The sequence below is a fragment of the Taeniopygia guttata genome, chromosome 13, assembly GCF_048771995.1.
Source record: "Taeniopygia guttata chromosome 13, bTaeGut7.mat, whole genome shotgun sequence".
Classification (NCBI taxonomy): domain Eukaryota; kingdom Metazoa; phylum Chordata; class Aves; order Passeriformes; family Estrildidae; genus Taeniopygia; species Taeniopygia guttata.
This window is the reverse complement of record NC_133038.1, coordinates 1,907,818-1,932,628: the sequence shown is the minus strand read 5'-3', so window position 1 is coordinate 1,932,628 and position 24,811 is coordinate 1,907,818. Positions and strand designations below refer to the sequence as shown.

At 43.3% G+C, this 24,811-nt stretch overlaps 1 long non-coding RNA gene across 1 annotated transcript; it reads right to left on the bottom strand.

Moving 5' to 3' along the window:
- Positions 1 to 19,081: 19,081 nt before the first annotated feature.
- LOC121470697 (uncharacterized) lies at positions 19,082 to 23,942 on the bottom strand. The gene is made up of 3 exons (XR_005981857.2): positions 21,499 to 23,942; positions 19,855 to 19,915; positions 19,082 to 19,546 (listed from the first exon to the last, which is right to left on the bottom strand). It is a non-coding gene; the product is annotated as an uncharacterized lncRNA (long non-coding RNA).
- Between the last annotated feature and the right edge of the window lie 869 nt (positions 23,943 to 24,811).

Here is a 24,811-nt window from a genome sequence, read left to right as displayed (position 1 = left end):
ACCCTGTATTCCTCACCATCACCAAAAAAGAGAACAGCTTCATGTATGTTTTCTGCCTGGGTAGTGAATAATTTCAGCAAGACAACCAAAAACAATATCCTAAATTACTCCAGCTTCACTGCATACCATGAGGCTGTGAACATAACCCAGTAAGGTTCCACTCTTTACCAGCCTCATGCAGAATATTTCATGAGTTTTTCAAACCTATGAATAAAAAGCACTGAGTGCCCCAGACACAGGATGAGCTGAGCAAGGGGAATCCTGTCTGCCAAACACACCTTGCCCTTCATAGATGAGCTGTGCTTTTATTTTGATACCTAAAAACCAGCTCAGGAGTAGATCTTGGATGTTTGGCACTCTCATTTGCAAACCATTGAGAGATACAGAGAGCAAATTAATAGACCTGCAGAAAGTGGTGGGGCCAGAGGAAACTCTGTGGCAAAGCCTGATGTCTTTGAGGAAATCAGACTGAAGTATTATGAAGGAAAACACCATCACCACCCATCCATCACCTGCCTACAGGCATTCCTTAGCCAAACTTATGGGAATGCAGGTGCTGAGGTTTAAAGCAATGTCCCTGGGATGAGCAGCAGCCAGGATGGCACCGACTTTGGAATCCAAACAGGAGAGCTGGCACTGCTGAGCTATGAGGGAAAGGACGTGGTCCGGGGCGCAGACACCACCCCAGACCCAGTGCAGCAAGGCAGGCACAGTGACACATGAAACAGCCACATCTGCTTGCATTTCATCACTGAAATAGTGAAGTTTGACTTTAGCTTGACCTTGCAATTCACAAGCTCTGGGGAAAAAGAAAAAAAAAATGAAAAAAGGAAAGAAGAAAAAAGTAACAGAAAGCAGCTAAAAAGCAAGCAGCAACTATAACAGGCTGTAACCTCATGGTACAGGATGAATTAAAACCAAATGAGCTGCTTTGCAATATAAGCAGCATCTGGTGGGATTTTGGTGAGGATGCTGCAATATTTGAAATCCTTCTCTACATAATACAAAATCCCTGAATCAATCTGTTTACACCAATGTTGCCTAAACATTTCGGGATTCATACCTGGATGCCCTTTGCGAAAAAGACATTAAAAATCCTCTTTGTTGGCAAGATGTTCCTTTTCAAAAACAAAATTTAGACATACTTGTTTTTCAAACTTCCCCCCAGGAAACAGTTGTCAAATCTTAATTAACAATTGCTCCCCAGGACCCGTGACTTGGATCCTTGCTGGACCCTAGGATGGGTTTGTTCCAGGGGATCTGGCCCACTGGGCGTCTCACATGACAAGTGAGCAGCTCCTGGGGCAGCATTTAATCGGTGTCTAATTGCTGCTGGTGGTGCTGGTACCCAGGAGGCTGTGCTGCTGTCCTCACTGGGGCTGCCCAGCTTGTCCTACTGCCTCCCCAGTTTTGGGACATGGTGTAACCCAGAGCTCTGCAGACACCAGGCTGCACTGAGGGGTTTGGATTTACCAAATACACCATGGCCAGTAACACATTCACTTCCACACCACCCCCCTGGGTAATAAAGTCTTTTTTTGAGCACACTGCTATTTAGACAAGAGATCATTAAGTGTCATCAAGTGTGTCAGTGGGAGTGAAAGAGGAGAAGATGTTGGCTCTGCTCTAGTCCCAGTAATAAATGGGATGATAAATTATACACTCTCTGTGCATGAGCTACAGTTTGGCCACAGAAAATGCATTGGAGATTCAAAACTTGTACAAAAAAATTAGGCAATGTTTTAATTTCTTTCAGAAAAAAGGTCAGCTGGTGAGCAAACATTGGTGTATTTACAATGCCAGAACAAAAAAAATTATGTCTGATGGTCACTCTCCCTTGTTTTCCACAGTATTTCAAGGAAATGGTCAGGATAATCTCCTATGGAAAGTCTATTAATGACTTCCAACTATCCAGTCCTTTTCTAAAGTCAGAGTCAATGCTATAGATCTGCTTTCAGGGTCTTCTTCTCCTCATCCCTACATATATCCTACAATCACACACTTCAGTCTCTTCATAAGCCACATGCCAGCAAAGTGTTCCCTAAAGCCACTTTCAGCTCAGCCCACAGCAGCAACACCAGACCATCCGAGCTTCCTCCTTCCACAGTGCCAATATTTGACATCTGTGTGATCTCCTGGCCCTGAAAAGGGTCATGAGACAGCTCCACTGGATTTCAGCAGGACCAGGATGCCACCTACTGCTCTTGATCTTCACTTGGGTGCTCCCACATTAAAAGATAGCATCAGGAATCACTTTTTCACACCACTGCGAAGAGGAGCCCAAGGCAGTTGTGAGACACAGGGAGCAGGAGCAGGGCAGAAGTTCAGACCAAGGGGAAATACCAGATTATTGCTGCACAGCCTTTCACGCAGGGATCCCAGCACTCCTTTTCTTCTCTCCACAAATATTTGTGTGACCCTTTAGAGACATTTTCTTTGGGTGATCTGACTTTTATTAGAGATGCCAAAGCCCGTGGTGGCCTCTGATCACAGGTCACTGGTTAGAGGCACACGGCAGGCGCGATGCTCTGGCACAGCAAGCGGATCAGCCCAAGCTCTGACCTCGGCCCAGACACGGTTAATTCTCTCCCCTCTTGCCCTGATTTGCACTGCTTGAACTTCTGTTCATTTAACTGATGATCTGTGTCATCCTTTATGCAAACAAGCATAAATTGACTAATTAATCTCTGGGGTAACCCCCCTGATTTCAGTGGAACTACAGTCAAAGTGGAACAGATCTTTACTTTGTACAAAGAACTGTACTTTGTTCCTGTTGCACAGACTGTGCCTTGTCCACTAGTCAACATAACCTCTCATTATATGGATTTGACTCTTAATCTTTTCTGGTCTCAGGAGATTCAAGTTGCTGAAAATTATGGATATCACTTGGAAACTACATCACTAAGCCACCTTGCTGGAAAGCCAGGAATGTTTTGGACCTGTGAAGCAAAACCAGTGCTGGGCACTGAATGGCTCTGGTTTGATCACCGTGCCACTAGGAAGTCTGAATTCCTGCAGCATGGCTCTCATTCCCAAGCTCAGCCACAGCAAAGCTTGCTTGCGCAAAATGCCACATTTGAACCTTTCTGTGTCATTTCATATTTGAAACCAAAACACTCATCCAGGGCACGACAGAGTCCTTTCTGCAGCACAGAAGCAGACAGGTGAGAATGGGAAGTGTCATCTTTTGTTTAAGTGGCTTCACATGAAAATACATACCTTTCAAATCACAGTCAGAACCTTCTCTGTCTTTAAACACCTGTACTGTTTTTCCCATCCTCTATCCCATAACTTTCTTCTCAGCTATATGCAGCTGAAAGCTTTGGAAGAGTTATTGTGAAAGACCAAACAATAGATCTGAGCCTTGGCCAGGAATCTGAAGGTTTCCCTTTTTTTTCAAAATGAAAAAGACGAGTTGCAGTTGACAGCTGTCCATAAAAATTGTTACATACAAATCGTATAATATAAACTAAAGAGAGACCAAAAGTACCACGGAAAAAAAAGAAAAATGAGCTTGTTAGAACATTCTGTATTACAGCTGTTTCCCTTGACAGTTTTCTGTACCCTAATACGCTCAACAAATTGGCAACCTGTCCTTATATATTTGCATCAGGATTCCCTTAAGGGAAATGTCTATATTATTCTGTTTTGGATAAAGGAAGCAGTTTGATGTGACAGGTAGGTCAAGTGTTTCTTTAATAAAGCATATGGGTAGGAAGAAAGAAATAGGCTATTGTCAATGACTTGACAAATAGGTAGATATGCCCCCCCTTGAGTATAGCCATGGAAAGCTACTAGATAAATAGCCCTTGTTATTTTGATTTAACCACTTGGCTGCTGAATACATCTTTTCCCAGAGAACAGCGTCCTCAATAAAGGTCACACCAGAGATTATTTTATAGTCTGTAGTGAGGTGTTAACTCAGTTTGAATTTTAGTTACACAGAACAAGCCTGGACAAAAGCTGGAAATTAGTTGAAAATTAATTTCTGTATGATCTAGATGTGTGGCATATTTGTATATGATACAGGTGGACATTCACTATCACTTCACCAAAGTTTGTCATCTCAGTTCAGCATCTTCCCTAGTGGCCCACAAGGTGCTGCCCACCCTTTTCCACTCTAAGGGACCATGAACAGAAACCTTTCCCTGTGTAACCAAAGAGCTGGATTTGCCTCTAACCAGACAGTTGCACCCTTTGCACTCATACAAACAGGTTAAAAATCCCTATATTTCTGGTTTGAAAGCTTCTGTCCAAATCCAACCATCAAGGCTTACCTGGGACATTTCTGAGAGAAAACCAGCCCCAGAATAGGAAATTACCCCAGTTCTTAAAAATGTTGGGATTTACCAAAGAAAGCCACTTCTGAAGGTTGAGGACAAATTCTTCCCAATATAAATCCTTCAGAATCCATCTCTAGTGAGGTTAGATGTGGAATTGGAAAAAAGTCTCCAAACCTCTTTGGTAGGTGAAGCTACCCACTGCTGGCACTGCAGGGATTTGGGAGCTGCAATAGCCAGGTCCAGCACAGCCATAGAATTAGAATCATAGAATCATAAAATGCTTTGGATTCAGAGGACCTTAAAATTCATCTCATTTCAACCCCGATGCCATGGGCAGGGGCACTTTCCACTGGACCAGGAGTTCCTGGGGACACCCAGCTGACAGTGCCACCAGGAGGGGAGGGACCCACTGAGGGACACAGGGCTGGCCACAGGCAACACCTGAGTGGTGCTCAAAGCCTGAATTGGGTAAACACATACTGAGGGAGCTTTTGCAGCAGAAAGCCTCTCAAGACCCCCTTGGAGATGTCAGGGTCTGTTGTGCAAACACAAGGGAATGGAAACTTTTTAAGTTTTTACCCCAAGGGAGAAGGTTTCTAGTGTGGTAGCTTCATACAAAACCCCTCCCCTTGCATTTCTTGGCCCCTCAAGCAGAGTGTGTGGATCTGGAGCTGCCCCTGCCAGGCTGAGGGCTCATTCTCCCCTCCCTTGGTGAGGACATCACTGGAAGGGAAGAGATGTTTTTTTTTTATAACCAGGGCTTTAAAAACCAGGACAGGACATTTCAAAATTCAAAAGCAAACTGGGAAATAGCAGCAGCAGGTTGAGCCATCCACACTGATCCAACCTTCTGACTGAGCCATCAGGGTGCCCTTCCACCCTGAGCTCCTCTTGTGAGGATTGAGGAAGGGTGCACATAGAAATTCAACCAAGCAGTACCATGATCAGTATTCCTACTTTCAGTTATTCCCATCCTGCTGATTTAATATGTCTGCCCTGGTCATGCCAGGGCTCTAAACAGAGCTTAGCAAAACCATTTTGTGCAAATTCTGAGTCATCTTCCAACATTATTATGGTGTTTTTTTGCCAGCATGAGATTTTTCCAGCAGCATTAGCATGTATATTATTAATTATCTAAAGGCTGATAATATGTATATGCATATATTAATGTGTCATATATTGTTATAACAAACCACATACTATAGACAAGTAATTACTATATGTGAAACATATAATACATTAATTATATTGTATTGTACTTTGACTGTTCTATTTTGACTATTATATTAACAATAATAAAATATTAATACTTAACTGGAATTTCTATTATTAGATATATGCATAGATAGATGCATTAGAAAAAAAAATTTAGAGGCCTAAAAGATATTTCCTTGTTTTTAGTTATTTTTTTCTTCCCTTTCTGATACTTTCAATGTGATTTTCCAGCTTTAGAGTCTTCTGCCTGGAAAAAGCTGCTGTTCACCTAAATCAGAGTAAACTGCTGTTCTCCTTATCTGCCTAAAAGCACATTTTCTCCTATTCATAACCAGGCATTCCTACACTGTTGACCCAAACAAGGAGAGGACAGAGGTTCATATTATCATTTTATTCTTCACATAAGTAGAAAGCAGAATTTATGCCGTTGCTTTGGGGAAGTCCTTTTCCCCATACATGGTAGCACACACAGCTCAGCAGCCCCTGTTGTGTTTTCCATATTAAGCCACATACAAGGGCAGCAAACAGGAGGGGTTGACTGCACCCATTACAAACATCAGAGGCAGATGAAAAGCACTGGTTGGGCTGGATGATCCCATCTTGCCTTTCTGCTTTACACACTAGTCCAGAAGGAAGATCTGACTGGTGTTGAAGCCAACAGAAAAACAGTGGCATTATGGAGAGTGGAGCAACACTGCACATTTTTCTTGTTCATTACATTACCTGCTGCTAGACTCAAAGAAAAACTCAGGTAAAGGGCAATCACACAAAGGCACATCACAGTTTTCAAGGAGGATTTGCCTTTAAGAAGGCAAGGGCTCTATTCCTGGAAGTATCCAAGTCCAGGGAGCTTGGAAAACCCCAGTCTTGTGTAAGGTGTCCCTGCTCAAAGCAGAGGGTTAGAGCTGGGTGGTCTTTCCCTTCCAATCCAAACCAATCTGTGCTTCTATGATTATGCTGCACGGCTTCTAAATGCCTTCTTGGAGATTTTGTGCCATTATTAATGTCATTAGCATTGCCCCTTCTTCTGTCACGATTACCAATTACAACAAGGAGCCGTGGAAAACACATGGCCTTTCACATAAAAGCTTTCTGACAGAGGAGAGCTCAGTGGGGAAGCACCTGGTGGGAGGACAACCCCAACCACATTAGACATCACACTGTCCCAAGAGTGCCCCAGATGTGCCCAGGTCTCCCACAGCTCGTGTACCTCCTTCTAAGCAACACATGCAAGACTCTTCAGAGAAACAAAAGGCAGAAAAAGGAGCCAAGCCTTGTTTTAGCAATCTCCTGCAGAGGAGGAGCTGAGAATTTGGGCTTTTCAATAATGGTCCCTGGAGGTTGAAAATTAGGGGCTGGAGTTTGGGAAAAGTCTGTTCTTTTAAATTATGGAAACTCCAAAATAAAAGGAAAAATTTCTACATTCTCTTCCAGGGAAACAATCCATGTTTTAATTACATGTTTCTGTTTAAACTTGCAGATGCTTCTGGTGCTATTTAACATATTTTTGCATTTGTTGTTCCTGTTTCATTTTGTTTCCCAAAACCAAGGACTTTTGTTTCACATCCCCTGGAGAAGTTTGGGTTCTGGTCACTTAATTTTCCTCACTCACCAGCACAAAGTTCGTGTGTTTGAGTTGCCCTGTCTATAGGAAAAAAAGAAAAAAGAGAGAGAGAAAATAAATTATTTTGGAATAATGTTTCTTTATTTTTTTCCTTTCATGAAAACACTCCCACTTCATTTGTATTTTGTATTTTTTTCCTTTAATGAAAACACTCCCCACTTCATTTGTATTTTGTGAAATTGTTTTTACTTATTTTCTTTCCCAAATCCAAGTTTCAGCCTAAACCAAGCTGACATATTTCTTTTAATGTGTTTTTAAAATATGCTTAATGGTGCTGAAAGCTAAGGAAGCTCAACTATAATTCCAAGAGCCTGAGCCCACCAGAAGCCTAATGCAAAAATTATCACAAAAATTCTGCAATGGTTAGAGGTTTCAGGGAAATCTGGGTGTTCATTAACAACATTAGAAACATTATCTGTGCAAGGAAAATGTGTTCTGTTACTTGGAATCTTGATGGCTGTTCAGTTTTTCTTTTTTCTGCACACAGAAAATCTGTTTCCAATGTTTCTGCCACAAAGAATATGGAACAGCAGGAGCAGGAGCAGAAGTTGATGCAAGGGGGGGATTTTGTGATTGTTATTCAGCTCACATCTCTGGAAGACACACTCCCTCTTCCCAGATTTCTCCCGAGAAATCTGCTGAATAAAGAGTGGCTCCAATACGAAGGGAGGGAGAGAGGAAGAATATTTCTCCTATCCACATGGGACAGGCATAAGAGTTGTCCAGCAAACACGAATCAATAGTCCTTCCCTTTCCCCAGCACTGAACTTTTGGCAAGTGGAGCGGGGCGGTCAGTACTGGGGCGGGCTGGGCAGCAGCAGAGGGCACAGGAGCTCTGGGGCAGCCAGAGCTGAGCCTGGTGCCCCTGTGCCAGCAGCCCTCCCCTCCCTGCACTGCTGAGGACTGGCATTCCAGGGAGATTTTCACTCAGCCTGATGCCCCCAGTACACACTGCAAGCACTGGGCTGGGCTGGTCCAGGAGCACCAGTGCTTCCCTGGCTGAGCATCCAGGAGAGGACTGAGAGGCCAGTTTGGAAACAGCAGCAGATTGCTTCAGTCCTCAGTGAAATATCACCTGTGAAGGTCTGTGTCCATGGGGTTTTCAGGAGAGCTCCTTTACTCACCCTGGCACCAGCCCCTGCTATGCAGAAGCAAAATTCCAGCTAGGACTCTGGTGGTGTCTGGAATTCTGCTCCAGGAAAGCACACAGCTCAAACATCACCCTGAAATATTTGCTGGGAAGCTACTGTTGTGACTTCCAAAAGAGGCAAAAGCAGAGTTTTCTCTAGATGCTTTTCCCTTCCCACCTCAGCAGGGCAGGAGCATGCTTCATTTCATCTCAAATCAGAACCTTTCTGGTCACACATGGACCCTGGGTTTTCACACAGGGACATTCCTTTAAAGGATGGGGACACAAAACACAAATAATCTTCCTGTGGCTATGCTATCAGCACAGAAATAGCACAGGGCTTCTCTCCCCACCAGACACAAAGGAAGGATTACATTCAATGCATTTCATTGCATTCAATCCCTGCATTCCTTGCTCTAGGAAGCACATGGAAAGCTGGAGTGCAGTGTCTCTGCCTGCTCCCATTAGGGAAACCCTTCCTATGTCACTTGTCACAGCTGCTGACTGCAGGTGCTGCTTGCTGTACACAGCAATGGCTCTTTTTTGGCTGTGTCACCTCAGCAGTCCTTAAGGGGACCCTGAGCAGCAGCCTGTCTGTCAGGCTGCCCAGCACTGATGGGTTTTCCCAGGGAGGAAAGGTGTTAAACCACCTGTGCTGTCCCTCCTCATGTGGTTTCTGTAGAATGTCCTCACCCTGCCATTAATCCTTCCTATGGATCCCCCAATTCCAAAAAAATGGTCTTGAGCTGTGACAGGAGCAGCACGTTCCACAGCAGAGCTGCTGACAAGATGAAGACCTCATTTTTATTATCTGAAGCATCCTGTAGTTGAAAAGCAGAAATAGTCTGTGCTGTACCCATCTGAATTCTTCCTCAGCCCCCCTGGCTGCTTCATGTGCTGGCTTTAAATTCCAGCTTTGTCATTGAGCCACATCCAATCTGGCACAAACCCCCAACTTGTGTTATTGGGAATTTTTTCATCCAGCTGTTTAGGCCAATTTTTTTCACTTGTTTTTTTTTTTTTTTGTTTGTTTTTTGGGTTTTTTTTGTTGTTTTTTTTTTTTTTTTTTGTTTGTTTGTTTTTTTTTTAAGTCAGAACTAATAATTACATAAACAAAACTTTTTTTCTTTGGGATTTTTTCTCCTACACTTGAGACAGGAAATTATCTTCATTAGAAAAAAGCATCCTTCTCTTCTAAAATGTGCTTAGCTGCATGAATTCATTCACAAGGATATTCACTGTTACTGAATTAGCAGCAAAAAAAAAGAAAGAAAACCTGAACTCAGTGAACCATGATCAAGTAATCCGAGGAAACCAGCACGTTTCTCTCTAGACAGTTCAGAATACCAAATGCTAAGACACAAAAATCCCACTAAATATACCTCTTCTCCTTATCTCTGTAAATGTCTAACAGTATTTTCAGTTCTCATCATTTTATCATGAGTCATCTGCATTTACTAGTGATTTAGAGCTTGGATCAATTTTTAACCCAACAATTTAAGCTTTTTTTTTTATTTAGCACATATCCAGCTTTCCTGAAAGGCACATGAGTGCAAAATGTTCAGCCTTCTGAGAGTGTATAAAAGAACCTGATATGACACATTTTCAGCTCTAATTTTAAGCCAAACTCATGATTTCGGAAAGCTTGGATTAAGAAATACGGCTACTTGAAAACAAAGAGACTTGGAAAAATGTGGAGTGGAGTAAGCAGTGTATTTGGTACACGAGGCCTCAATTTTATTTCTCTTCTTTCCATTGCTCTTTGCCTACAAAACTATTTTTAAAACATTATTCCAGATCTCAAAGTTCAGCACCAGCCTCAGCATCATTCAGTCGCTCCTCATCATTCCACATCTGACTATGAATTCACACTGGATAGATTTGGGAGGATGATGATGATGGTGATGGTGATGATGATTATGATGATGATGATGGTTGTTGTTGTTGTTTTTGTTGTTGTTGTTATTTCTATTAGGAAGAAATTCTTCCCTGTGAGGGTGGTGGACTCTGGCACAGGTTGCCCAGAGAAGCTGTGGCTGCCCCACACCTGGAAGTGTCCAAGGCCAGGTTGGTCAGGACATGGAGCAACCTGGAATAGTGGAAGCTGTCTCTGTCTGTGGCAGTTGGAATGAGATAAGCACAAAACATTTGATGATGATTGATATGATATGATATGATATGATATGATATGATGATATTATATGATTATATGATATGATATATGACAGGACTAAATGGAAGGCGAGGTCCCATGATGAAGCTCATCTTCAGCCACTTCCCTCAGGCATGAAGGGGGGTAATCCAGCAATTCAATGGGATGGAGATGCCCCTTGGTGCTCCCTCCAAGAGCCTTTGCCAAAGCTGCAGGAGGCTGTACACTGCAGCCCAAATAGTTATGAAAGCCTGATATACATATATATATTTGCTTTATTCCTTTATTATAATACAATAAGAAAGGGAGCAGAGGAATTCAGCCAGCAGCCAATGCCAGGATCGCCCAGGAGCACTGTCAGGGCAAGCCCTGGCCGTGCCACCAAGGAACCTGACACAGAGAGCAGCACTGAGAACACACAGCCCTGTTCAGTCATGCCTGGGGGATGGGGCCGTGCTGCCAGCTGCCCTACACAAACCCCATGGGGACCCTGCCCTCAGCTGAGCCCTGGGCTGGGCAAATACCCCAGGGAGGGTTGGAGGTGCCCAGCCACCTCCACCCACCAGCTCTTGGTGCCCCAGTGCCTGCGGCCACAAGCAGGGCAGATGGTCAGAAGTGATTCCCATTTGGGGAAAGAGGCAAAACACCATAAATCATATTTAGTCTGCTGAAACCTCCAAGTGATAAAACAATTGAAAAGACTACTTTATTTATAAAACACATATGGAGGCCTTAATCAAGGCAGGAATGAGGTAATTTCTGCCAATTAAGTCTCCCTCATTCTGCAGTTGGAAGCAATCAAAACAAAGGCAGAATTATCAATGGCATGTCTGTGTGCTGCAGCCCCAGAAAATACCTCTTATGTTGGGGCTACAGTAAATCACCTCTCACCATGTGCAGGGAGGCTGTTGCTCTCAGCTCCCCTGGACTCAGGAGGAAAAGAGAGCTTAGAGTGTTTACCTAATTAATGAGTAGTATTTTGAAAATATCCTATCTAAGTCTCTTTTCAAAGCAAAAGGCAGTATTGTAACAAAATGGCAAAGGGGTAGCATGAACTCCAAATTCCCATTTGGAACCAGGTTATGTCTTCCCTACTCTGCTCCTCCTACTGCTCACTGGAATTGTTGGAGGGGTTTCTTTGCTCAGCATAATTTATCCAGATCAAGGAAGTTGCACACATTGCCTCTTGTTGGAATATCCCATTATTATTTTATTTGTCCCACTGGTGATCAAATGGTGAGAATTCCTCTTGTGCAGAATAAAAGGGAAGTACTGTTGCTATTATTGTTCAGTATTAGACATAGAAAATCTGCCAGACAGCACTAAAAAAGAACATTAATTAATTGGATTATCATAATGAGTGATAAACTGACAGTAACAGTACTTTGAAATCCTGTGCAACTTCACACAAAACTCTGAGATTTTGGCCACACATTAATGATCTTTCCAACACCTCTGTACTTATTAATATGTTAATTTTAATTACAGAAAAGTGAGACAGAGAGAGATTTCTTTCATGTGGATGTAGCAAGCCCATTTATCCTGAGAAGCTTGCATGCTGCCCTAATCCAAATCATTCCTCTGCCACTGCAGAAGTGAACTGTGGAGACAAGAAATCTGCAAAAGGACTTAGATGCCCAAGCACAAAATTATGATCTTCAAACTTTCATGACTCTGCAGAAAACATCTCTAAACATCTGTGTTTTCTACATTAAAGTTCTCCAGATGTCTAAAATTCCCAGAAGTTCTCTGCTTCTCTCTGTGCATTTACAGCTCAGCGCTTATCTCAGACGCAAACTGTGTCGGCGTCTGCAGAGGAGATTCCTGCACACATTGCCCCTGCAGCACCCAGCCTGACAGGCTCTCACACGGGAGAGGAGCACCCTGAGGTCCAGTCCCAAAGCCAGATGAAGTTTAGGAGCTGCACACAAAGACTTCCTCCTCTAAATGCAGAGGACCCCTTCCTTCTTGTGCACCAGGTAAGTGCAGCCCCATCGCAGCCATGCTATCTCATCATGGAGCACCAGGGAAGGCCGGACACGGGGCAGGTCCACCCTTGCAGGACCCAGCAGGAGCAGGGGAGCACCCACAGGGTGCACAGCCTGTGCACCCTCCCCCAGCAGCACAAACAAGCAGCGTGGGGGTGAGGAGCCCTCGCCAGTGCCGTGCCCCGTGGAACACTGCCGTGGCAAGGGGTGCGGGTGTCTCCACCCCAACCCTGGTCTTGCCTTCACCTCTGGAGGCTTCAGACATGTCCCAGCAGGTCATGGTTTTTAACTCTTGGGGAAACACTGGGGCCAGGTGATGAAAGCTGTTCCTGCAAGGCAGAACTGTGACCTGAGGATGATGCACGTTTCCTGCTCCTGATGTGCAGGTAAATGGCTGCAATTAAAGCGTGCCCTTCCTTCTGTACTCACACGGACTTTCCTCCTGCCCAGCCTCAGCATGCCCTTGTCAGGCTCAGGATAACACCTCATCCCAGGCATTTCCCTGGCACAGTTCAGCATCTCACATGCCTCATGCAAGCACAGGATGCTGGAAGTTACTGCACTGTTGCACAGCTCCAGCAGCAGCAGGACTTGCACTTCACAGTGCTCACACCAGTAAAAATACAGACACGAGACCAGGGCATGCAGAGTCAGTAACAGGGACTTTGCTATAGATTATCAGATGTGTTCCTTCAACTATACATCCCAGATACTGGGAATGAACATGGATACTGCAAACTGAGAGTCTGACGCAAAAGAATGAGCACCCACAATCTCTCCACTGGGAGACAGCCCAAGGAAATATAAATTTCTGGTATCACATTTTGAACCTTACTCTTAAATGCTCAGCTGCTGGAAACACATAGAGAGGCAATTAGCACAAACTCCCTTTCTCCAAAGGCATAGAGAGCTGCAGAAAAAAACATCCTGATTCTAAGCTGAAGGCTCAGGAATGAAAAGACAAGGTATAAACACCTTCCTGCTACTACTGAAAGAGGATCTCAAGACCTTTGAGACAAATTCTCAATTTTCTATGCCAGATTTAAATTATTTTAATATTTCTAGAGTTAGCAATATTTTAATGATCCATTGAATAAACAGAGAGAGTGATTCATGTCAGTCTCTTAAATAATGGATACCTGCAACCTCAATAAGTGACTCTTGGTTTATTCCCGAGCACAACTAGTTATCACTACACCAAAATAACATCAAACCAGTCCAGCAGGTGACTTGGGGATTGTTTTCACTAAGCAGATCATGTCTCCCTGCAAGGAGATTGGTAGTAGAATTATACATCTGCTTTTCAGAAATATTCACAACTCGAAAGGGTGGAGAACCTAGGTGCCAATAGAGCAGAAGTGATTTTTTTTTTAATAGACAATTATGGGTATTAACTAAAAACAAGCTGTTCTTATGAACTATATCATATTGGTCAAAATATCTTTCAGAGGGCTGGATAGGTCCACAGTGGAAGCTGGTACTCAGTCAGAGCCATTCCTGGTCCAGACAGGGACATGTCTCTGCCCAGCCTCATAAAATAATGAAAGGAAAGACAGAAAGATTCACTGAAACACTAATTCCATTTTAATTAAAATCTTTATATCAACAACTATTTCACTTACAGTAGGCAATTTCCTACTTCCAGGTACATTTTAAGGCTTGCTTAAGCTTCAGCAGTGAGATGATTTTATTGGTGTACTTAATAGTGGATTTAGATTGCTTGTTATTCCATTGTAATCCCAAATCTAGATCGAAGAGATGCTTTGATGTGGATTCAGACCAGGGAAACAATGGAGCTCTGCTTGTGTTTAACCCAAGTGTTTTGTTGCATTAGGGCACTTGTACAGGAAAGATTTATTTTCTCTTATAAATGTCTCCTTTTTCTGAATTGGTCGGGAAATTGTGATTTCAGGATCACATTAAGAAGTAAGGAGTTGCAGCATCACTCAATGTCAACAGGATCTCAAAGAACCAAAAAGAAAAATGCCAGTACAAAATCAAGGGGGGAAAATATTAAAAGGGAGGAATAGTGCTGGGCAGCAATCCTTGAATTTTGTGTTCACAGGAGATCTCAGAACACCCTTTCCTTCTGCCTAGCTGGCATAACCTCCTGCTGCCTACTCATACTGTCCCTGAATTGACTGATAGAAATTGTGCTGCTAGGCAAAGGAGAGGAGAATTGGAAAGCCACTCCCATTTATCTTAAATATTTGAACCAGGTGCACCTACACACAAAAGAAAAAAAACCCAAAAGGTTGCTATTCATGACTGTATTACCACCATTGTTTGTTCTGTAATTAGTGATGATAGGTAAGCAAGCTGGAAGGAAAGCAAATAAGAAGTTAATAAATGGAGCAGCATTCCAAGTGGGCAGAAAAGCAACAAAATGGGGCTGAAAATGACACTGGAAGAGTACATTAATGTCTGTTCTGTTACTACTTAATTCGCATCTGACTTTCAGATTCCGGGGTTTCTGCCTGAGCACAGTGAGGGGATGGAGCTCCTGGATCAGCTCCAGGCTCAGGTGTGCAGCAAACTGTGCCAGGCCAGTTGTAGGACATCAATCAGCATGTTCTCACTGATGAATTAAACTAGCAGAGAGGTTTCTACCCCAAGCCACATGGCCAATGGCAAGCAGAGGGGTTTCCACTGCCATGCCAAGAGATAGAGCTGCTACTGCTGAAGCTCAGTTTTGCTGTTTGAAGAGGGGGAAGGGCTTCCCAAGGACAGTTTTTGCTGAGATTGAAGCTTTTTCAAGCTAACAGATACTTTTAAAAGCCCATTTCCATCACAGATTGTGTAATGTTTGAAAGCTTGGAACTTCAGATATGTGGAGTGTTGTCTAACATTTCATGGGACAAAAGTGTAACAAAAAGGGGAAATACAGCTTGACTGCATTTAGGAAAATGCTATCCAGCAGGGGCCCATGGCTGAAGCCTGTGCTCCTGCTTCCAGCTGACTGATGGCTCCTTCCAATCTTCCCTGAGGCTGAAAGCCAACCATCCCACCTGTCACCCTGCTCCTGGCAGCCCAGCTCTCACCTCCTCAGTGGACCAGCAGTAAGAATGGAGATGAGAATTAAAAGAACATTCTTATGTGGGGGAAAAAAAATCACAAACAAAAACATGCTTTGGCATTTTGAAAGGCCTATGTTGCACATGCTGCCATTCCATCATGCAATTACACCACCACACCAGAGCCTTTGTGTTATTGCACTCGTTCTCAGTCTTATTGCGCATTTTTGCGGGAGGAGATGCAGGTTAGTCGTCAAAATTATTTGTGTACTGAAAAAGGAAGAGAGGAGCTTGAGTGATTTGAAGACAGCCTAGAGGAGGGACTTTTACAACCCTGTTTTTCTACCAATTTTAGCTCCATCCTGAACACACATACCCATTACCTAGAATGCACTTCAATGGATGGCAGGTTTCTAATAGAGCTTTTTTAAATCTCCATATCTTATCTTCATCTTGAAGTATTCAAACAACTTCACACCTAGTCAGCTCAGGCCCTGAGGGTTCTCAAGGGTGAGGGCTGCACCCTGATACCTCATCACCCCCAGAGCTGAACAATGGAGAGGTTCAGCCCATGGAAAATTCTGTGTTGGGCAACAGTCCTGCCCCACGGAGGTCACAGCAGCTGCACCTCCACCGCCCATGGACAGCAAAAGAAATCTCAGTGCCCTGAGCAGCACAGAACGCAGCAAAACTCACTGGCAATGGGGCTTTTAACAGGACTTGACTTTCTTCCTGCTGTATTCTTGCCCCAGGCAGGGTACAGTCCCCAGTGGGCTCCAACCCTTGCCTTGATGGCAACATATGTTCTAGGGTTCAACCACTTTGTTGGGGCTTGAAGAGGAGTTCCGTCACGGGAATTACTCATAGCAGAAACAATCTGCGGAGTCAGCTTTGTCAGTGACAGTCCTGAAGGGTTGTCAGCCCCACCTAGGTCACCTGGTGCACAAAGCATCATAACATATGGTACAATAAAAAAATTTAAAACCAGATTAAAAAAAACACCATTCAAGGCCCTGGCTCTAATCTGAGAACCTTGTAATTAAATAACTTCAAATGAGTGGCCTAGAATATCACACAAAGACCTGAAAAAAGCCCAACAAAGTGATAAGATCACTTATTAGTGCCAAACTTCTGCTTTAATTATATATTCTTGGAGCCCTGTTCTCAAGGGAACTGCTTACACAACCACATGGTGAAACAAAAGAAGAGATTAGAACCTGTGGGAGAGAAGCTGGAGAATTTGCTCCCAATTCACAAAGAAAAATCTCCACACATCAGATTGAGGAGGACTCTGAGATTAAAGTACTGAGAAGACTGAATAAAGTATTTTCTTCTTTTTTTTGGTGATAGGGAGGAAATAAAATGTTTGTTATCAACTTGAGCTGGACAGTCTGACACAGTGCCTCTCTCATTAAGGGAGTTAATGCACTAGGGACAGGGTGTACCAGAAGGGCATCGTGCCCTCAAGTCACCATCTCTCAACTGTCCTTTTTTTTAGGTAAACTCTTTCAGACTTTATCTGTCTCCACACTTTGCTTAATTCCAAATCCAGGTTCAAACTGGCTGGACAGGGAAGGCTAGGCTAGAACCTACAATGGAAAAGGGCTTTATTTCACATTTTGTGGCCAGATATTTGGTCTGTTGGCAGTGTCTAAGGAGAGGAGTGGAGGAGCCTCTTGAGCTATCTGTCCATAACAAAACTTGTAATTGAGCAGTTAGCTGTGATAACCATCTTACTCTTACCCACACACTGAGCCTGTTTTGAAACCTTTGTGTTTAGCCCTTGCAACATTTCTTCCATTCTTTCCTTTGCTTCCTTCTTTGTCATCTCCAAAATTCTGTTCATGACATATCTTTTGCCATCTTCTTTATCACAAACCAAATTTATTTGGCCTTTTTCATACGTGACTGATTCACTTAACCAGCGCCAGCTCCCAGTGGTGACATTGCCATTGGCCCTTAGGGAAGCACCCTGACTGCTAAATGCTGTTTTCACACCTTCATTTTCAGAGGACTTGTTCCTCATGAACCCCACAGAGAAATTAAAATTAAATTGAACCCTTGAGAATCACCATCTCCAAATTCACGTACCTACAAAAATTCAGCAAAACCTTCCACACCCTCTTCCAACAAACGTCACCAGACTTCCACCCTGCTATGTTGTTGGAGCTCACAGACAATATAGGGACTGACTCAAAAAAGTTTTTTCTTTTTCTTTACTCTCCACTTTTGCCCAATTCCATCATGACAGCAGAACGAATTTGCTTCCCTCATTGGGCCAACTATCTTGTAAAAACTGCCAGCTCCAAGCACTTTCAGAGAAATATGGAAACATCCTGTAGGGGTGCCAGCCACAAGCTGAGATACCTCCAGTGAGCTGGCCCGTCACCACATAGGGTGTATGACAGGAGTGCCCCAAGTGCTCAGCAAGTCACCCCTTGGCCCCATCAGAAGAGGATGAACAGTGTCAGGGGTGCAGCAGCTTTGTGCTTGTCAAGGCCCATCTGGTTTTGCCTTCCCTGAGCAGCCTGCCATGCTGCAGCTCCTACTTTGTAGGGGTTGGCTCAGACAGTGTCTGCAGCCCCCAGGAGCTGCTCCACAACACCACTGCAGACTGCAGACACCCGTGGCTGTCCATGGCTGCAGCTGATGGGAGCCAGCAGTCACGTTTCACACAAGTGAAGCTGCGGTCCTGTGATACACAGAGATGTTGGGCACTTAATGGCTGAGCAATTAATTATCTTCAGGCTCCTGACTCACCAAACAGCAAAACACACAGCAGGTTTTCTCCCAGAATTTGGAAGGCTCTAAAGGTAAAAAGGACCATTACAAGGCGGTTTAACCACTAATCAATCTCTTAAGACTAATCAGTCAATCTTCTTATGGACCAAGGATGTAAAAGCTGTTAAAGATGGGATCACATGTCCAGAGCCTGGATACCCTGTCAGGAGGAGGCTCTTGCCAGCAGGAGCATCACAGCTCGCTCTGGTCACTCCCCCCTCCCAGGGCGAAGGCGGTCCCAGCACTGCAGAGATGATTCTCTGCCTGTCCAAGATAATCCTATCCAAAGCAATCATCTGTTAAACAACTGGAGAGAGGCCAGCCCACACACTGCAGATCCAAACCTGAATGTTCCCACAACCTGAGGAAGGAGCTCAGGATCAGGAAATGTTTTGAAAAAAAGGCGTATCACATGAGAAGTGAGAAGAACACTGAACTGCTCTCCAAAGGCAGTGGCCAAGCTACTGTTTATTCAAGAGATGCATCTAAGCTTTAGGAAAACTTCCATTTTCATGTGAGACAGACCCTCCTCCCAAGGAACAGCCAAGGGCAGCTCATGGAGCTGAGCACAGTGTGGTACCTGGGCATTGTGCTCCCATCCCTGCACTGCCAGGGTGGAGGGAATGTGTGCCAGCCTGTCTGGGTACCACAAGACCAGGAAAGCTTTCCTGCTCCATCACCAGTCCCAAAAGGAGTTCAGCACAGCTTTTTACCCCATCCTGAGCCCTCCACCCATCTGTGCAGGAATTTGGGCCAAAGACTCCCAGAAAGAACCCCAGTGAGATTGACACTGGAAATATCCCCCAACACACCCATCTATGAGGAACATTTTGGGTGGTTGTTTGGCTATTTAAAGGAAAAATTCTGTGTTATGACAAACAGACAGTTTTGCCCATTTATTAAATGCTCATAATTTGTTTTAATGGTTTCTCTAAACAAGTAGACTTTTTTCTCAGCTCTTTGAGCTTTTAAATGACACAACTGTTATGTTAAAAGGGAAAAGGGTGATGATTTACATTTGGTGTGGGGCGGGGGTGGCCAGCAGGCAGAGGGACAGCTGCAACCCGTCGGACGTGGCTCGCCTCCACACAGATATTTTGTTTGCACCACCGCGGCAGCCTGGGTCTGTTGGTGCCCTCAGCACAAGCCGTGGCCTTGGTCACCAGCACACAGATGGTGGCTGCTCCTCTGTGTCCAGCAGGGACACATCCTGGCATCCACAGTGCTGCAGGCAGACTGAGTTATCCTTTCCTCTGCATGAAGCCTGTGGAAGTTGGGAAGTGTCCCTTAAAACCTGCGTGAGCTTCTCTGGACTGTAACCAAGCCAGCATCCTTGGCTAATGCCAACCTCTACTTGCAGCTGGGGAGAACCAATGTGGAAATCAGACACTCTTTATATTTTCAACTTAGAGTTTATATCAGAAAGCAGTTGGCATGCTTGGTTCCCTGCATAGGAAGTATGCCCAACAGAGATTGTATGGAAATCAATGAATTATACAAAATAGCATTAACTGTACACATGATGAACATTGAAAATACTGCTACATCAGCCACAAGGGGCAAACCAGATGAACAAGATGCACTTGCTTTTCCTTTACATAAAGAATTAATCTCTTCATGAGAAGGCTCCTGACCACTGGCGCCAGCTGAAGGAACCTTTTCACTCACCCATTTCCTCATCTTCTCCTCCCTGTGTGTCTGCAGATCCCTCACCTCTCCGCAGCAAAAACTAGAAGAGAAGATAAAACAATTTTGTGCACACAAACCCCAGAAATTATTTTTTCAGGAAACTTCTTTGGATAGCAAACACCTGACTCAGGATTTTCAAAAGCTGTAGAGCGAGTTGGGTTATCTGATCACCCACAGGTATTTGGGTGGCTTCTGCTGTGATTATTTCCTTCATATGTACATAATCTTCAGGAAGTATGGAGCTATACAGCCAGGGGATGAATTCCAAAGAATATACATGAAAGAAATAGCATGTCACTCTCATTTACAGAGCAGAAAACAGGAGGTTCTTCATGTCCCAAACTTTATAAAAATTAATGCCAGCTTGAAGCTCCAGATGATAAAGCAAAGGATGCACAGACCCACTTGAGAGCTGATCACCCTGCTCCTTGTTTTCTTTTTTTCTTCTTTTGCCTCTGGTTGTTGTTTTTCAAAACTCTAAAATGTTTGTACAAACTTCCATCTTGGAAGCCCAGCAGAATAAACAAGAATATACACGAGGCGCAAGAAAAGCCAGCAGACGGGAAAGAGATTTTTTTCTTTTCAGTTTATGGGCGTAACCATTGTAGTTGTTGAAAATATGCACAAAAGTAGCTATAAAACACACGCAGGAGTCATTATAATTTTCCACCTATCCATACCAGCAACTCAGGTACTCATTCAAAATAGTCCCTAAAAAATTTACAGTGAATCCTTATAAAATACTTAGGAACCCAATAAGCTTAGATTCAGAGGGGTGAGCATTTTTCACAGCCAAAGGTGACCTTACAATTTAGGGATTGGAACAAATTGGTGAGGTATCCCAAAAAATCCTCTCTGAACTCACTATCTGTCTTGGAATACAAGGGACAAGGTGTTCACTCAGAGAAGAGCACTCGGATGCTAAAGGTAGATCCTGCATGAAAATGAAGTCCCAGAGCTGCCTGGGGGTTGTCACAAGCTTGAGAGAACAAGGACTGGCTGAACAACAAGAAGTCCATCTGGGAAAAAGAAAAAAAAAAAAAGGAAAAAAAAATAAAGCCAAAACCCAAGCTTCAGTAATGAGTTCTGTTCCAAATTGATGCAAAACTAAAATCTTCCTCTGAACAACTCTGAGGAAAGTCTGTTGTGCTGGGGAAACTCTGTCTCATACAGAGGATCTTCAGCTCACAGCTACAACACCAGGGAATGCTTGTGTTTCCTAGTAGGCCACACAGAGCAAGTGTATGAACAAGGAGGTTTGGCAAACAAGTGTAGCCCCTGTCAGGGTGTTTAGCTTTCTGGCCTTTGTATGCTTTAGAAGAGATGCTACTGTATCCCAAGAGACCTTTCCCAGTGCAAGCTGCACTTTAAAAAAATACATTTCTTTAAAAAAACCCAAACAAATTTAAAAAAAAAGAAAACTTCCTGATTCAACTCAGTGCTATGCTTCAAATTTTAAAACATGCACATAAAACCGCACTCCCAACCAGCTGGAGAGGTTTTACAGACCATATACAGGAACACAACCTCTGCCAGCTCCTTCCACAGATAGACCTCTGGCCACAGTAGGGATCTGCTGAGCCTCCATAGCCTTTTTCTGCTCACCAAAATCCTTGGATGTACCTGCTGGAGTAGTTTCCCTGGTTTCTCTTGTCCTTCAGTTTGGGAGGAGCTGCCTGGGTGGCTGGAGTGCAGTAGTACACCCTGGGGTGACCACAGGCTGGGTGACCACAGGCTGGGTGACCACAGGCTGGGTGACCACAGGCCTGCACCATGGGGATCTCTGTGCTCAACCTCATCCTCTGGGGCAATGGCCAGACCTCCCTATGAAAAAGAAATAAGGTGTTTTTGCCAAGAGAGTTTCCAGTCTGCAATCCAAACAGGTCTTCTCGTGTCCTCAGGCACTCACAATTATACTTACAATTATATTATCCTATTTGTAGCAGTGGTGCATGAGGACGTGGTTTTGTGTGGGACTTGGCAACTTTAGATTTATATTTGGACTCAATGATCTTAATCATTTCCAAACTAGATGACTCTGATTTCCAGCATGTAACTCAGGAGCACTAATGTGCAGAAGGCCATATGCCTGTGAACTTCACCCACTTTCAACACATGTGAACACCACCAGACTTCTGATCTTACACCTTCCTAACCACACAACATGGAGAGAGCACTCATATGGCTCAGAGACACAAGCAAAACCAGTAATTACCTCCCTTGACAGCATCTATTTGGACAGTGAAAATGCCATTAGCCCAAACCAAAATATTGTAAATAATCTTGGCTCTACTGAAGTCGGTGGAAATGTTACCCTTAGTTTCAACAGGGCCAGGTTTTTATCCATCTTCTCACAATCAAGTTGCTTCATACACAGTCTTCTACCCACTCAGAATCCAGATGATCCTGAATGAAAGAAAATTCACCTCTTCTCCTGGCATCCCAGGGTCTGGAATATTTACAGCAGGCAGGCTGCAGTACACACAAAGTGAAAAATAGTCACTGGTGCTCTGAGTGCACCATTCTTCAGCTAAATGAAATAAAATTTATATTAGTCCTATTTGGAGAAAAGCTATGATAGACCAACTTTCACCAGCTTATAAACAAACCAAAGCAAAGATGCTCAGCACCCGTCAGAAGAGAAAGATTCCTTTGCAGCACTACAGGCACATATCAGTAATTAAACAGGAATCAAAGCTAATCCCTGGATTTCTAGCCTTACATGGTTATTAGGGTAGACATTAAAGTTTAATAGAGCAGACTGTATGTGATACAGCTGGACTGACAGGTCAAAGATTAGCATTTCAAATTACGAGTTGTGATTATATCCAGTTCTGAATTTCCTTCAAATTATGAGATAGCAAAAGAGATAACAGCAGTGCAATGGGAAAGACAAGATCACTGTGTAGACAAGAAAATGGTATTTTAGTCAGCAGCCAATGTAAATCCATACAGATTATCCAAATAATCAATTTAAATCAAGTGTATTTTGCAAGACAGTGGTTTATAGAGTTGTATTCACAGAATATCCACTTTTTGCAGAAACAAGATATATATTACAGCAAGAGAACCAGCTTTGTATTTGGGATGCTGTTAGTCCCAGGGCTGCTGTTTTCTCACACAGCCTTAGTGCATGTTATTTTAGAATGCAGGTTTCCAAGGAACTGCCAGGAATTCTGTGTCCTGATCACATGGGCTTTCATGGGCCGTGAGTGTAAGTCCCCAAGATCACCTGAAAACCTGAAACTTCAATCAGGCACACATGAAAATGAGGAAAATATTTCCATGTTTCCTATATGCAATGCATGGCTTTGTGCTATGACTGATTCCTCATTATTTCTGAATTGAGAACATTTCCCTTCTAAAGCAAATAACTTTGCATAACAATAAACTAGTAATTGCACAAACAAACAAAGGTTAATCAATACTGCAGACCTTGCAGATGAGGATTGTTCCTTCCTCTGTGGACAATGTGTGGCACAATGGGATTCCAGACCTAACTGTGACCTTGGGGCACAATAGCAAGGGCAGTAAAACCAGCCATGTTTTCTCGCAGCAATCATCCCATTCCAAGCCCCAACTTTCTTTCCAACATTTTAGTAAGAAAAAGAAAAGGCAAGGATCTAAATTTATTCCCTGGTAAGAAAATGTTTTGTGACTTTTGGCTGCTTTGTGCCTCCCCTTGAAGTAGCCTTGCAGAGAAACTAAATTCTGATCACAGACATACAAAAAAAAAGCCAGCAGTGGAATATTCAGATTGAAAGCCCAAATTAATCTGTGGTGTAATTGCACAGTGTTCCTGAGCTTTCTGCTCAAAGCCAGATGGGATACACATACTTTAGTGTTTTTGCCTGGCATCTCTCAGCTCTTGAACTGGATTTCAAAAATGGCATTGAGCTGGTCGTGCCATTATTGGTCTTTGTGGTGATTGACTCGTTTCTGGTGCTTGTGAGATAATTTCCTTCTAATGCTGGCCACAGGTCAGCTCAGTCAGAGGGCAGGGAAAAAGGGAGAGGCTCCTTCTAGGAGAAATGAGTTTCCTCTTTATTCCCTCTCTCCAAGTACAGGGTTAGTTTTCTGACATGCAAAAAAAAAAAATTGGGACCAAAACCCTGCATGAGCAAAAATCCTTGTTCATGCAAAAATACGAGAACAACTTTTACAGTCCCTCTTTAAAAAAAAAAATAAATAAAAAAATAAAACAAGAAATATTTACAGCATTTGTAGATGCCAGAGCCTAAAACCCAAGAATCATAAAACGACTTTCTAGCAAGGAGGTCCACAGGCTGCTGCAGCTGACCTCCAGCTTCTCTTAGGTCAAGCACATCTATGTTCATTCCACACTTCTGACAACCACTCCTTTTGCAAAGCTGACTCAGTATTTATTGGGATAACCTGGGTGAGACAGACAAATCTATCATTTTTGGACCAATTTGTCTGCTCTGTGATCAAAGATGTTTAGATGTCATTAAGACTTTGGAACATTATTATTTTTAAGACAAGATAAATGTCACAGATACCAAGTTGCTGGATGATTTAATGGTTAAATTCAACTTTTTTTCATCTCCACCCATTCCACAAGATTTTTGGATTATCTCCAAGCTGAGTTCATTCCAAAACGTTCCCTCATTTTAGTTCTGTCCTTCTGCAGAGATCTGCACATCTCAAACCTAACAGAGGATTTGGCAAAAAATCACTCTCCTTGTTTAACATACTTACAGAAACTATAGGCTAGAGCTGACTACATACAGCATGTTTATGCAAACATATTTTATAGAGGAACTTGAAAACATTTTCCCTTTGTCAGTCCCATTCCTGTGCTTTTCTGGATACATTTTGTGATGTTTTTTAAACAATAATATGAATTATCTGGCCTTCTGTCTTTTCCACAGGAAAAAAAATTGAAATATTTATATTTGCCATAATGTGTTCTCAT